Source organism: Physeter macrocephalus, chromosome 5 (assembly GCF_002837175.3).
Source record: "Physeter macrocephalus isolate SW-GA chromosome 5, ASM283717v5, whole genome shotgun sequence".
Taxonomy (NCBI): Eukaryota; Metazoa; Chordata; class Mammalia; order Artiodactyla; family Physeteridae; genus Physeter; species Physeter macrocephalus.
Genome location: NC_041218.1, coordinates 98,742,260 through 98,758,212, shown reverse-complemented (window position 1 = coordinate 98,758,212; position 15,953 = coordinate 98,742,260). Strand labels below are relative to the sequence as shown.

The 15,953-nt window shown below is 43.7% G+C and overlaps 1 protein-coding gene across 29 annotated transcripts in view; it reads left to right on the top strand.

The window, feature by feature from the left end:
- Nucleotides 1-15,953, top strand: part of C5H7orf25 (chromosome 5 C7orf25 homolog) — a 214,973-nt gene that overhangs the window by 30,407 nt on the left and 168,613 nt on the right. Inside the window, exons 3-4 of one of the 29 annotated variants that reach the window (XR_008617493.1) lie at nt 14,223-14,272; nt 14,350-14,496. The exons of 27 other annotated variants lie outside the window; for them this stretch is intronic. The gene's annotated coding sequence lies outside the window, so the exon portion shown is untranslated. Of the gene's footprint in view, nt 1-14,222; nt 14,497-15,953 lie in introns of those variants that run through there. One more of the 29 variants, XR_003679972.2, reaches the window with a different exon arrangement.

Sequence of the window (15,953 nt, the reverse complement as noted above, 5' to 3'; positions counted from 1 at the left end):
AAGGAGACATCCCGGCCCCAGGCATCCTGTTGCCATGGCCCATCATTGGGTCTCAGCACTGTTAATCTGTAGATTGTCTCGTCTGTGGCAGGGGCCAGAGCATGGGCAGAATTGCCATAAACAAAACTCACAAGACACAATGACGGGGAACCTCTCGTGTTAGTCTTTTTAAAAAATGTTTATTTAATATTGGGGTAGAGTCACAATGTCGTGTTAGTTTCAGGTGTACCGCAAAGTGATTCAGTCATATGTATCTATTTTTTGTTAAAGATTTTTTTTGGATGTGGACCATTTTCAAAGTCTTTATTGAATTTATTACAATATTGCTCCTGTTTTATGCTTTGGTGTTTTGGCCCCAGGGCATGTGGGATCTTAGCTCCCTGACCAGGGATTGAACCCGCACCCCCTGCATTGGAAGGTGAAGTCTTAACCACTGGACCACCAGGGAAGTCCCTCTATTCTTTTTCAAATTCTTGTCCCATTTAGGTTATTACAGAATACTGAGCAGAGTTCCCTGTGCTATACAATCAATTTAAAAATAAAATGAAAAAAATTGTTCATTTTAGGACTGACAGATTTAGAAAACAAACTTATGGTTACCAAAGGGGAAAGTTGAGGGGAGGGATTAATTGGGAGTTTGGGGATTGACATATACACACTACTATATTTAAAACCGATAACTCGTATTAGTCTTTATCAAAGCCTGTGACTGTTCCGCCGGCCGGAATGCTTTGTCAGCTGATCATATGGTATCAGGGGGGTGATGACACCCAGGAAGCCCAAAGACCCTGGAAGTCACCTAGGAGCAAGGGCACCTGAGTTAACTGGACACTTACCCTGGCCTGCTTTTCATCCCTTTAGTTCACCCAGCCTTTCTTCAGATTAACTAGAGTATATTTTCTGTTTGGTCATTGGTTTCGTTTCTTAGCCTGGTTTCTCCTGATTCTGCTTGGGAAGTGGCATGCTTTTTAAGAGGCATGTTGGAACAGATCTGTATTGTTTTTACCAGTTAACTCTCAGACCGGGAGCTGGGCGGGCCTAATCCCCAGCCCTGGGCATGGATGGACGACAAGGAGCCTTATCACAGAGAGTCCTTGGAGAAGGTACCTTCTCGAAGGGACGGGAGCAGGCTGAGCAGAGTTCAGGTTTGCTTCTGTGCTGTGTGGCGTGTGGATGAATTTCTAGGAAGTATGTGACTAAAACTATGTGAAAGCTCTTGTTTTCCTGCCTACTGTTTTCATTCGGTACTCCATTAAACAGCTATCCGTGTTGCTCTAGTCACGTTTAGTTTCTCGCTTCTAAGTGCATCTGTCCTATCTCCTTATCTGTTCTCCTGTGGTGGACCTCTAGGTAGCTTCCAACTTCCCATGGATACAAATAACCCTGGGATAAAATCCTGATGTGCCTAAGAACCGACTCCTGAGAGTTCCTTGGGGTACATCCCAGAAGGGGGATTTCTGGATCCCGAAGGATGAGCGTATTAAACTCCAGAGTGACTGCACCCCGTTACCTTCCCTACCTACACTTACCTACACTGCCAACAAATGCATTTTCTCTTCACTGTATCTAGAATCATGTGGAAGCCCACTTTCTGGAATGGAGCCCAAGGTTGTCCATTGGCTGGTAGTACGGAAATACCGGTTTGACCCCTCCAGATAAAGCTTAGATCCTCGGCCAGCTGAGTCTGTAGGCAGGGTCTGGTGGTCTCACCCAAAGGAGGGTGTGTTCTCAAGGCAGTTTTCTCACCCTGGCTGTCTAGACTCACTGAAAGAGACATTTAGGCTCCAATATCTGCCTTGGTCACAAGCACTGCCTCCCTACACCCGTTACCTCCCCAGTGATTCTGCTACAGCTTGAGAACCACTGGGTTAGGTCAAGCTTTGATAGAATGGAGATAGTGAATCTGATGGGGTGAAACATTAAGCCATTCACTTTCATTCATCACCACCATCATTATTGTCATCATCAATACCTAATGCTAATAGAATAAGAACAAAAAGTTAACTGAGCCACTTGCCCTGTGCTAGGCACCAAGCTAAACCCCTTATGACAAAGTCCTATTTATCAATAATTCTTACAAGAAACCTACCCCTGGGTACTACTCCCACTTCAGAGATGCAGACCCCTGCCAGGGAGACACAGGTCTCACACATACCACTAAGACACCAGGCTCCTGGAACCGCGCAGCCTGGCTTTCATTCCCTCAGTGCTGCCTTTGATGCGCTCCCTCTGAGATGGAGGTTTGTGGGCCCGTGGAGGTCTCTTGGGGGGTGCCCTTGGGGTCAGTACTGCACGGAGTGAATGGAGTAGGTTTGTGTAGAGGGACTAGTTAAAATTCGAGGCACAGCTGAGGCTGGGGAGCCTGGTACAGGGGCAACCCTTCAGAATTGCCCAAGGTGAGGCACCAGGGCTCAGTCTCTGTGCCCCTCTTTGGGTCACTGGTGTGACCTTTTCCCAAAGAGGGACATCACTTTGGGCAGGAGGCTCCCCTTGGCACAGAGCAATCTGAGGGGAGAGGCCTGTGTCAGAGCTGGCTGGTAGTTAAAGTGTGAAAGCAGATTTTATTCAGGACTATTGCAAAAGGGGAAAAGTGACCTCAGGGTGGAAGCGGGCTTGATTCCATACACAGTGAGAGCAGGCGGGATTTATAGTGAAGGAGCGGAGTGGGGGCCAGTGGGTGGAAAACTACTAACAGGAGACATCGGGGATGAAGGGGATTCTGGCTAAACCGACCTAACAGGGTCTTCGCTGGAGGCGGAACCCAAAGAGCAAGGATGGAAGGGCGCCAATATTCACCCCATTTGGTGTGAGTTCAGGCTGAACTTTGCCCTGGCATTTGTCGCAAAACTAGGAAAGTGGCCACCCAACAAGCTTTTCCTAAACTTAGGCTCTGAGCACATTTCAGTTTCAATCATTAGAGAAATGGTAAAGGTTTGACCTTTGAAAGGAAAGATCATCTAGCCTGATGCCCTGATTTTGCAAAAGAGAATGGAGGCCGAGGGTGGTCATAACCTGCCCAAGGCCTCACAGTCAGAGAGAGCTTCCCCGGCAGCAGATGCGGAGGGGATATGGCTGGGTGAGGCAAGCTGGGCTTGTATGTCTGCTCTGCCGTGTGTTCCCGGGCGGGTCACATCCCCTCTGTACTACAAAGACAGAAACATCGGCCCCCTGGAGCTGCTGTGGGGACTGAGTCCACAGCGGTCAGTTGCTCTTCCCCTTTCTAATGCCCAGGCCGTGCTCCTTCTGCTATCTTGAGGCTGCCCCATTCATTTATGTGGACGGAGTGCCCTCTCGGAGAAAGTCAGATCCTTTACACTATTGTTTTTTAGGATTCTTCTCTATTTGGACCCATTAATAATTTACTATAAAGCAGAACAAAGTGTCTACACCTTTTTATATGCCAAAGAGGTAGAAATCACCTGAGACGTTTGCAGGAGCTAACGCGTAAGACCACAAACAGACAAAATATCCACACCTTTTAGAAATATTATGATTGGAGATTGTTGTTCTCTTCCAAAGAGAAGTAATTTATTTTTGATTACGATTAGGATGGGAGATCTTGGTTAACATTTACCAGTGTATCAGACCTAGGACTTCCCTGGTGGTCCAGTGGTAAAGAATTCGTCTTACAGTGCAAGGGAGGCGGGTTCGATCTCGGGTCAGGGAACTAAGAACCAACAGGCCGCAGGGCAACTAAGCCCGCGCACCACAACTACTGAGCTCCTGCACCTCAACTAGAGAGAAGCCCGTGAGCCGCAACTAAGACCCGATGCAGCCAAAAATAAATAAAATAAATAATAAGTAAATCTTAAAAAAAAAAAAAAATAGTGTATCAGACCTGGCAAAGTGCGCTCTCTTACAAGATCTGCCGTCTTAGGACAGAAGGGGATAAGGAGGCGTCCAGCCGCTTTTATGTGTTAAGCAAGGCACGGCTTGCTTTAACCTGTACTGGCCACACGGGGGCGCTTTAGTCCTTTCCTGCTTAGTCTAGTCGCCCCTCTAATATTAATTGGGAGGCTCCAGGACCAGAACCACATTTTAACCAAATGGATGACCCCTCTTCTAACAAGTACACCGAATGGTCATTTCAGGCGGGCTGTGTCACTAGAACTCAGTGTCAATTTAAAGATACGTAGGAACACAATGCAGACATTGCAAAGATTGCTTTGTGGAAATGGCCTGTGTGGAACAGGTCATCTCTGAAGTGGAAGAAAATTTGCAAGTACGTCCCAGACTGCATATGTTCTGTTTTTACAGGATCAGTAAATAGAATTTGTCGCCAAGTTTGGAAGGGGGAAAAGACGCTATTTTACAAGGGTTCTTGAGCTCTTTGAAAACTTTTTTATTATTGAAAATTTCAAACATATACAGAGAAAACAACAGTACAGTGAACCTGATGGATGATTACTTATTCATGTATATCCTATGCAACTGTAATTATCAATACCTGGACAATCTTATTTCAACTATACTTTCTTCAGTGTCATTTTGAACCCAAATCTAGACCAAACCTTCTCATTTCATCTGAATATTTCATTATGTACCGCTATAAGAGAGTCATAATACTATTATTCCACCCAAGTAATAAACATTAATTCCTTAATATTCCTGGATATCAAATATCTAGTCAGTGCTCACAGTTTCCTGATTGTCTTGTAAATTTTTTAATAGTTTGTTTTCATCACAGTCAAGATATAGTCCATATGTTTTGGTATTTCTCTTATGTCTCTTAGGCTCTATGTGTCCCTTTTGTTGTTGAATAAACTGGGTCTTTCGTCCTGGAGAACTTCCCACAGTTTTGACTTTGTTCTTGACTGGACTTTTGTTCTTCTATTGTTTCACATGTTTTCCTATCCCCTACAATTCCTATTGGGAGTTTAGAGTTATAGGCTTGGTTAGATGCAAATTATCTCTCTGACCATAGACTGGATTCATTAATACTGAGCAGCTGCTAAACAGTGATACTCCAATTCTTCTTCTGTTTATTGGCTGGAATACTTCTACAAAGAGGCTGTGCCCCTCATCAACTACATGGCTCTCTTAGGTTCAGATCATAACAGAAAAGATGGGTAAATGGTGGAAGATTTCTCTCTATTTACCGCTTTTCTCAACAATGTGTTCATTCCATAGCATCCACCAAAGGTGACCAATAAAGTTTATGTTGTTGCATCGTTATGAATTATGGATTTTAAACATATTTGATCTGTTTCAGCCCTTTGCAGTTATTGCGTCATCTTTGCCAGGTGGGGGCTTATTCAGGTTGACTTCTGTTGTGATCCTAGTGGTCACCAAGAGCTGTGTTGCTATTTGGTAAGGCAAGATGTCCCAGGCTCATCTTGGACTCCTGGCTCCTTTGGTGAGAAATGATATTTAAGGCCATAAGCTGGGTGTGCCAGACATTTTATGCTTTTCATCTCCTGAGTCATGAGGAGAAGAGGACCGGGCATTATCAACCCACCTGTAGATGTGCTGGTAAGATCCGGCAGCAGCGTGCCTTGTTCTATCCTTGCGTCTTTTTCTTCGTATAGCCAACTAGTACTGCTGGGACAGTGCAGTCAGCAAGGGACTGGTGACTTCTGCTCAGTCTGGGCATTGGATGCACTTGTTTCCTCATGGAACCTAAGGGGAGACCAACTCAACTACAGATGGTGGCCTGACATTGTGGAAAGAAGCAAGGGCATCGAGCTCACTGACACCCTGAATCCAGGGCATGGCCAGCTACTTATTAGCTCTGAGCCATGGCCTACTTATTTAAACTCTTTGAGCCTCTGTCTCTTAATCTGTAAAATGGAGTGAATAACATCTATCTAATACATTTTTTATGGGGATTAAAATGGATGATCTTTTCTAGCTTACGGATAACCCGTAAAGAGCCTAGCATAGAACCAGATACACATTAATATGGACCGTTACCTCACACCCTAAAATAGTAAATTGGGGATGATCATTTTAATCCTAGATAGTAGTTAGATACCCTACTTCTAATTAAATCAAGCATCATGCTGCTGTGAAAACAAACAAATAATGAGGAAGAAGTCCAAGTAAGGGAACAGGTGAGCTGTTCGCTGGTCTGGTTTTAGCCATTAGATTAAGGTCTAAAACATTCCTGTTTTCAGATAAATTTGTTAAGGTAAACACCTTCCCAATTCTCATCTCCCAGTACATTAGTGGTAAGCATATAATAAACCTTCAATTTATGAAATCAGGCAGGAGTCCATTTCATAAGCATGAACCTAAAAAGGCCATGTCCAGGGGCTTCCCTGGTGGCGCGGTGGTTGAGAGTCCGCCTGCCGGTGCAGGGGACACGGGTTCGTGCCCCGGTCCGGGAGGATCCCACGTGCCGCGGAGCGGCTGGGCCCGTGAGCCATGGCCGCTGGGCCTGCACGTCCGGAGCCTGTGCTCCGCAACGGGAGAGGCCACAACAGTGAGAGGCCCGCGTACCGCAAAAAAAATAATAATAATAAAAAATAAAATAAAAAGGCCACGTCCAGATGGAAGGGCACCTGAGACCAGTAGATTTCCAAGAGTTTCCAACATGGTGCCATCTTTGTCCCTGTTTTGTCATGTTTATTCCCCTCTGGGAAGGTACCTTCTTGACCCCTGTTTTACCTTTCTAGTTTGGCCCAGTGCAGTGATTCCTTACTATCCAAAGTTCTATTCTTTGACCCAATTTCTCACACTCATAAAAATCCCCAGAAGTAGGAATGGGACCATTGCCTATGTAAATATATGTACGTGAAATCAAGCCTGTGACCCGCACTCTTAAGCCTTTTGAAAAAAAAAAAAAATCAAAGATCCCAAAGGAAGAAATGAATGCAGGTAGAAGTATTCTTGTGTATCACATCATCAAAATGCAGATAATATATTCTGAGGCTCAACTGTGGGACCCCTACAGTGCTATGTACACATATCTGTTCACACTTACCTCACCACACTGCATTTTTCGTTTAGTTGACTGAGAGCAAGGGCTATTTTTTTTTTTTTTTTTTTTTTGCGGTACGCGGACCTCTCACTGCTGTGGCCTCTCCCTTTGCGGAGCACAGGCTCCGGACGCGCAGGCTCAGCGGCCATGGCTCACGGGCCCAGTCGCTCCGCGGCACGTGGGATCCTCCCGGACCGGGGCACGAACCCGCGTCCCCTGCATCGGCAGGCAGACCCTCAACCACTGCGCCACCAGGGAAGCCCAGGGCTATTTTTTTTTAATGTTAAGTGGCAGTGGTGTTACATGAAAGCTTAAAGATACTTCTTTAATGGTGGTCACTGAAGTCTGTTAAGATTCCTTCCAAAAGACTTCTTTTCATTTTAAAATAACATATTTGAATTGTACAAAATTTAGAAAATAATGACAAGAAAAAAGATAAATGATCCTCTCATCACCTATATAACTACTGTGAGCATTTTGCTTTCTTCCTCTACATAATGAAATTTTAGAAAGTATAGTTTACACATTTTCAGTATTGTGTTTTTCTTAATCTAACAAGGTGTCATAAACATTATGTTGTTAAATAGTTATTATAATCGTATTTAAATAATTGCACTATTTTGGAAACTTAGATTATTTCCTGTTTTTCTGGAAATAATAAATAGCACCATAATAAATATGTTAGTGCATATAATTTTTAAATGAATTTTGAATTATTTCTCCATGAAAAAGTTAAAGATATGGAATTTCTCTATTAAAGAATATGAATATTTTTATGGGTGGTGACACATATTGTCCAGTTACTCATAAAAATTTTATATCATGTTATAACCCCGTCGCTCTTATGCATGAATATCTGTTTCACCACACTTTGGTGAGATGTGGGTGTTTTTCTTTAAACTCTTGGGAAAAATGGAATTGCATTTGATTATCATTGAGGATAAGCAGTTTTTCATGTTTTGTAGCTAGTTGTTCTTCTTTAGGTTATAGAATGATGGATCTTGACTAGATCTTAGCAACCATCTGGTCCAGTGTCCTTCAAATTTTTTTAATCACAGTAGTATGCATTTTTCAAATGAGATTTACACACTCCAGTCTCTAGAACAGCTACAAATACAAGTGCTCTGGTTGGAGTGGGAGTGGAGAGTCCTGTAAGCCCTACCACTCAACTTTCCTTCAACACGTGAGACTGCTCCATGAAACCCCTGGTCTCTGGGAAGGAGTTTGCAAATCACCCATTTGCCTCTAGCGTGGGCTTACCCCCTTCGGAGACATTCCTGCTGAATCCCTGCAGAAGTAACTGAGTGACCTGTGAACCACAGCCTGTGTGATCAGAAGGAACAAAGTGCTATGAGGGATGCCAAGGACCACCCACAAAATCCCACTGGGCAGGTGGGCGAGGAGTGGTGTTGAGGAGGTGTGTGTGGGTGCGTGATGGTGCTGGGAATACTTCTGCTGAGGAGGAGATACAACCTTTCTCTTATAGGACAGCCTTTTACATTACTGAACAGTACACCTAACATTGGTATCTAAACATTTATCTTACAAAGCTGAAACAATAATGGGGGTAATGACTCACATTACAAAAGGACCATAGGGTCTCTTTAAGTGGCATCTTCTTGGGAGCTTATTGCAAATCATTAAATACTTAATAGAGGGAGAAAGAAATAATTGATGTGCTCTGGGCCACTGGTGTTTAAGCAGCAATCAGATATAAAAACAAATCGGGTCTGAAGTTACACTGATTTATGTGTCTGATTTTGAAATTTTGCCTTTTACTGGCCAGGGAGCTAAAGAATGAAATTGATGCAATTTTATATCTAGGGACCTGCCAATGAAAAGTTGTTTCTCCAGTGCATACACACCTGCTGGTGTTGCCTATGCGGTGCATTTCAATGTGCATACCAGGCCCCTGGGGATCTTGTTAAAATGCACAGTCTGGTTCAGAAACTCTGGGGAGGGAATGGGGCATCTTCATTTCTGACAAACTCCCACGTGGTACCAGTGGTGTTGGTTTCTGGACCACACTTTGAGTGGTGAGGGTCTAGGGAACCTTTCAACAGAATCGAAATTTCCTACATTGTTCCTCTCTTGGAACAGATTAGGACCACTTTTTTACCCCTACAGATAATAGCGTTCAAAAATTAGAATCACTCACTCGAATGAAACAGACACCACTGACCAACTAACTGATCAAGAAACTAACCAAATACAGACACCCCAGAAGTTTTTCTGTTCCTTACAATGCTCTCATGCTCTTCACCAAATCCCACTTTCATACTTGTTCTCTCTTCACCTCGTAGGTTAAATACAAACAACTCACAGAACTGAAGAGCCACTTAATGAGCAGATATTGAGCACAGTGTGTGATCTTCTGGGGTTTCTCAACATTTTGGACTGGATTATTCTTTGTTGTGGAGGGCCGTCTTGTAGGATGTTTAAGAGCATCTACTCACTAGATGGCAGTAATATTCCAGCTCCCCCCTCTGCCCCAGCCAGACACTGTTCTGGACAGTCAAAAACGTCCGCTGGGGGATGGGGAATCACCGTGGTTGAGAACCACTGCTCCAGGCTGTGCACGGCTTGGGGAACAAACAGAAAAAACTTTTGAGTGGAGCAAGGAAGAAAGCAACATTTTCGATTGTCGAATCTCGACATCGACAAAGTCAGGGGCAAGGTGCTGGGATGTCTGCTTCAGCCACCACAGAGTAAGGGCCACCGTGCTTGGAGATCTTGGCTGCCGCCTTCCAAACTTCGTGTGGGTGCGTCTCACTGGTGGGACCCAAAGTATTTGCTGGACCCTGCTTGCAAGGGTGTTCAGGAAGTGTGGTGGTTAGTTTTTCACCTCTGCAGTGAAGGAAAGTCTCTCTAGAAGAGCGTGTAATGGACATAGAGTGGGCCAGTCCGTAAGTCCACCCCTCCCCTAAGCCTCAGAATTCCCTGGTAGCATCTATACCTGGAGAAATTGAACTTTGGCTAAACCAAAAGGCCCTGCTTTCTGTAACAGCAGGGCAATTCTCCTGAATAGTTTTAACGTGATAATTTGCTGCTTTTCTACCAACATAAGTAAGATTAGTTATCACTAGAGAAATATACAAAGCCTATACAAGACATCTCTCACCAGGCCCATCTATGGCTGATTGTTTATGATTAAAAAATGTGCAGACGTTCCATCAGTAGAATGGCCTTTCAACCTGGGACTTCATGAAAGATTAACAATCATGGCTACTGCTTATAGATGTTTCCTATGTACCGGGGGCTGTTTTTAAGGACTTTTTTGCATATTAACTTACTTAAGCTTCACAGGAATCCCCAAATAATGGCTTATACACACATGAGAAAACTGAGGCCCCTGAGGCCTTAAGTGTGTCGCCCAAGGTCACCCAACCAGGAGATGGTAGGGCTGGGATTCCAACTCACGGAAATTTGGTTACAAAGGCTGTTTTTTAATAACTATGCTCTAACTAGGATTCAATTCGATTTAATCTTATTATTCATAAAAGTAATGTGGTCCTAACAGGGAGAATATGAAAAAAATGCAGAAGTGTGTCAATTCAAGGTCTTTATGGCTTGTGAGAAGACATTTAAATATTGTGTGAAGGAAAGAAATGGAAAATTCATCTAAGTGAATGGGGGTAGCAGATTTTCCCTGAGAAGAATTCAGTTAGATGAAGCGAATCTGAGAGACGTAGGCCCTCTGTGATGTCAACCCCTTCACTACGCTATAAAGTCTCCCTTATAATCTGTACCTGTGGTTAAAGGTGGCCCACTGGGGTCACTGGCTAGAATTTAGTCAGCTTCTTGCCTGATACCCCTACCCACCTGCAAAGCCTCAAATACAAAGTCATTCATGAAATAGCAAAAGCCTCTCCATGTGTAATTAACAGGAAGGCAGACGCATTTAGGAAAGGACAGAGAAGATTCATACCCTTTCTCCAAATTAGGAGCCTAAGTTTTTCAATTGAAAGAAAAAAAAAATCAAATGGAATATTTTGATCAATAATGTATTTCAGCACTTTTGTGTTTCATCCTCTGCTCTCTTCTTTCAGAAATTTTGGGATGAGTTTCCCCATTCAAAGATCAAAACAATGAAGCAACTCTTAATAGCAATTATGAAGTTAATGTATTTCACAATAGACTCTAAAGAGTCTATTGTGGTGGCTTTAAATGCTTCTCAGAATATTTCCTACTTTACTTAAGCAAAGGCAGGCCTTCGTCTTTGAAAACTTCAGTCTTGAGGACAGGGCTAAATCAATGTATCGTTCATGAAAGATTCAGAGTAAGATTTTACCCATTTGGCTTAGAATGTCATTGTTGTTTTTTTTTTTAGATAATTGATTTGTATCTATTTTATAGATTCTGGAAACTTCTAGCTGTAGAACTGGTTTTATGAGCAAAATAAATGTATTCATTGGAAAAAACTAAACAATATAGTGAAAATATCGATGAGTATTCTTGTTATAAAAATTAATGTAATTATGGAATTATGTTTACAAATATGTGCCTATTTCCTCGTTGAAATTGTGAAAATTCATGTCTTCTATGCATGTGCTTTTCGGTTTCTTTCCCAGAACCAGGGCTGGTTCTTGGTCCAGCGTTTACAAAGGGTGGGGCGGGGTGGTGTGTCAGATGCTTCCGTCTTTTGCCCCATCTAGGCTTTGGATTCTTCATTTCTAAAGGGAGGACTTAAAGGTAACCTCGGAAGGATGTCTTGGCATTCATAGGATACTGTTCTGCGGTTTAAAACCTGGTTTACTATTCAGAAATAGTCCCTGTTGGTGGGAAAAGCAGGGGAAAAATTGTAATGACTCTATTTACGGCTGTCTGAGCAGCCCCAATTTAGGACATTTGGATGGCACAGACTTTTTCTCAGAGCACACATGCTTAGCCCTGGAGAAGAGGCTGAACCTCGGTGTTCTAACTGTGAGATGGCAGGATTCATCGCTCCTTAGAGGAGCCAGTGATCGGGAACTTGGCACAAAGCTGACTCGTAGTGCAGTGCTCAGTACTATGGCAAGAAGGAAGAGCCACTGCTAATCATCAGTAGCAGGAAACCTCATCCTCTCTCAGCAAGACTGCAAGGTGATCCAGGGCTCTGGTTAGCAATTTTATGGCTCTCCTTTCCAGAAATTCTCTCCCACTTGGGATTGTCACCCCCTCGCCAACTTCTCTTTTGATTAGATGCCCACTGTCTTCCGTTCATTCCTCCCCTTGCTTCCCCTTCCTCCCCTCTCCCCGCTTTCTTAAAGATAGAATCTCATGGCTTTAACTCTTGCTTTAAGCACTGTTTTGGACAACAGTCCACAGGTTACGTATAACTGCATCATCCAGGGCCCTTAGGAAACTGAGGTCCCTCAGTCCCAGTTAAGACTTGGATCAGGTTCTTGTTTTAACAGACTCTTCTTTATATTTTACAATTTTCTTTATTATTTTCTTTTATTTTTAAAATTTTTAACAGAAGTACAATTGATTTACAATATCGTGTTAGTTTCAGGTGTCCGGCACAGTGATTCAGTTATACATATATATATATATATATATATTTTTTTTTTTCATATCCTTCACCTTATAGCTTATTGCAAAATATTGAGTATACTTCCTTGTGCTATACACTAGGTCCTTGTTGGTTATCTATTATATATATATAGCAGCGTGTATATTTAACAAACTCTTGAGCTGATTCTCAGTGCCCTAAACTTTAGGAGTCAATGCTCTAGGTACGAATGATTCCTCAACTTTAAACATAAAAAAATACTTAAAAGGGATACATGGTTTTAGGTCAAAAACATGGAGCTTAAATTCCGTATTTCAGGCGTTAAGAAGAAGGCAGGAGAGTTTGAGACACTAGTGGGAACTCTGGAAATTCTACCCCAGTTGTTATTCACCTTCTCCGTCTACTTGCAAAACCGGCCTCACTAGACCCAGTGATTTCCGGCATCCTCCTCCCCCGACAAGCCATTTCGGAGGTTAGAGTGACCTCTCTAGAAATGAGTTATTCAGGAGTGACAAATCTTTCAGAAGTCATAATTCAAGATCTTTGGGCAGGGAGGGGTGTGGAATAATGACCAGACTAGATCCCAACTTTTAATTGGAGAATGCTAACTTAAACACTTTGGAAAATGTCAAGGCACGTGCTTGTGTGTGTGCGTGCGGTGTGCCTGTGTGTACAAGCGTGTGTGAGTGATAGGTGTGAATATGAGTGTGTGGCGTATGTGTGATTGTGTGTATATGGTATGTGTGTATGTGGGGTGTGTATGTGCTGTGTGTGTGTGTGTGTGTGTGTGTGTGTGTGTGTGTGTGGCAGTTTTCGACCTCTGCTGAAACAGCAGTGCAGGTGATGGAAGCCTTCTGTTCAACCACAAAACAGATTGTTTTCCTCCAGATCCATCGGACGTTGCCAGACCTCTGAGCCAGGGTCTCTTTCCCCACCATGATAAACACTGTAAGGCTGACAGATTCCCAAAACGAACTTTAGCTTGGGCTCCTATTTACTATAAGTTCCTAAGAAAATTATTTGAGAACATAATCTGTGCTCAAAATGCCTCAGTTGGAGTGAGCTGTGGGACGGAATAGATGATTTGAGTGTTAAATCTGTAAAAATACCATATCACGTCTTTTTTTTTTATTATATCTTTATTGGAGTAGAATTGCTTCACAGTGCTGTGTTAGTTTCTGCTTTACAACAAAGTGAATCAGTCATATGCATATACATGTCCCCATATCCCCTCCCTCTTGAACCTCCCTCGCGCCCTCCCTATCCCACCCCTCTAGGTTGTCTCAAAGCACCGAGCTGATCTCCCTGTGCTATGCAGCTGCTTCCCACTAGCTAACTATTTTACATTCGGTCGACATATATTCATGTCTTTTTTTAAAGATGTTTTTTAGAAGCAGCTCAGGCAACACCAGTAGCATTTTCTTCCCTGACCAATGTCTGCTTGCTCCTTTTTCCTTCGGCTTTTCTTTCTGATCCATCACCCATCGTTCCAGGACTTGCTAATCCAGCACACACTTGCTGTTACCAAGTCCAAGCCCATTCTGCCTTCACGTGACAGGCCAATAAATCGGGAGACAAGGGGTTAGGACAAGGAATAGTGACTTTATTCAGAAAGCTGGGAGTCCAGGAAGATGGTGGACTAGTGTCCCAAAGAACCGTCTTACTGGGGTCTGGATGCTAGTTTCTTTTATAGAACAGAGAGAGGGGGAGGTGAGGCAGTAAAGTAAAAAGGCCGTAAGTTTTGCAAATATCTCCTGGTTTTGCCAGACTCAGGGAGTGGATGTGTTAATTTCTTCTTTCCTGCAGCTGTTCCTAGGCGGGCAGGATCAGGATGTTTCCCTGTGAGCTGAACAAAGGTACAGTAAGTCCCTTACATACGATCCTTCAAGTTGCGAACTTTCAAAGATGTGAACGTGTGTTCCATTAACGTCAGGCGTGAGAGAAAGTGCAGCTTGCCCTCCGTCTCCTGTTGCTGGCGATCCTTCAGCTCCACCATCTCCCACCTCCTCCCCCTCCTCCAGTCAGTAACTCTTCTTGCCTGTTCACTCGATGCCAGCCCCTGGATGCCAGCTGTTGTACTGTGCTACTGTACTTTTCAAGGTACTCTACTGTCAGATTAAAAATGTTTTCTTTATTTTTTGTATTTGTTTTTTATGTATTATTTGTGTGAAAAGTATTACAGTACAGCACTATATAGCCGATTATGTTAGTTGGGTACCTAGGCTAACTTTGTTGGACTTAGGAACAAATTGGGCTTATGAACATGCTCTCAGAATGGAACTTGTTCGTATGCAGGGGACTTGCTGTATTTTAGTTTAATATTCAGGCAGAGGGGGCAGGGTTTCCTGAGACGGGCCATTATGTATGCTTGTAGCTATAGGCAACATCCTTTTAGTGACTAACTTGTAACAAAAGCAACAGAAAGCAGAGGTTAAAGTAAAAGAAACAGGGCTTCCCTGGTGGCGCAGTGGTTGAGAATCCGCCTGCCGATGCAGGGGACACGGGTTCGTGCCCCGGTCCGGGAAGATCCCACGTGCCACGGAGTGGCTGGGCCCGTGAGCCATGGCCGCGGAGCCTGTGCGTCCGGAGCCTGTGCTCCACAACGGGAGAGGCCACAACAATGAGAGGCCCACGTACCAAAAAAAAAAAAAATAAAAATAAAAAGTAAAAGAAACATATCTAATAGGAGTCATATTTGTTCTTCCCTGTTACATCACCATCCTAATGATCCCATGGACTCAGACACAGACCTCCAGGTGGAATATACTGGACTCTTCTCAGGCAAAGAATAAGGACTCTGAACCAGCAGAGGAGCTTTCTATCCAAACTGAACCGCCTCCGAATTTGCTGCATGGATCCATAGCCTCTCCCCTTTTAAAACTTTAGAAGGAATTTTCATGCAGCCTGGCTGAACTTGAAATCCCAGCCTGGCTTGGTGCATCGAATGGCCTGTGTAATTCCAGATCTGAGGCATGTGTTCAAAGCTTCTCACCAGCACCTTCCATGTGGTGGTTTGATGCTGAGAGAGAAGGCCTAGGACATCCTGTGGGTTGACTTCAGGTTAACTTTCCGAATCCTGTTTCACTGTCCTGACCTCGTCAGAAAACCGTGGTGTGAGACTGGACTCTCTGTGAACTTTCTTGTTCTTTGTTCCTTCATTTATAAAACGAGGCTGCTACAGCTATGTGGTAAGACAAACAATGACCTCAGCAAAAGAATACAACGCCGTGCTAGAGCCAAAACCAGGATCAGAGCATCACAGCATCTTGAAGCTGGAAAGAGATGGGAGGGGGCACCTGATCCAGCCCCCATCTGAGAAGGCAGAACAGCTTCCAGGATGGAAGGGCGGTTTTCCCTTGGCAGCCAGCCCAGGACTTGGGATCGCAGCCTATTGTTATCCAGGATATTGGGTTTCTGCAGCCTTGTGTGTGTGACTCCGTGGAGCCACAGTTTTTGACTCCTGGACAGGGAAAATGAGCTCTCTGATGTGGCTGATGCATGACCCCTGGGTCCTCCCATGAAACAGCACCATTTCAA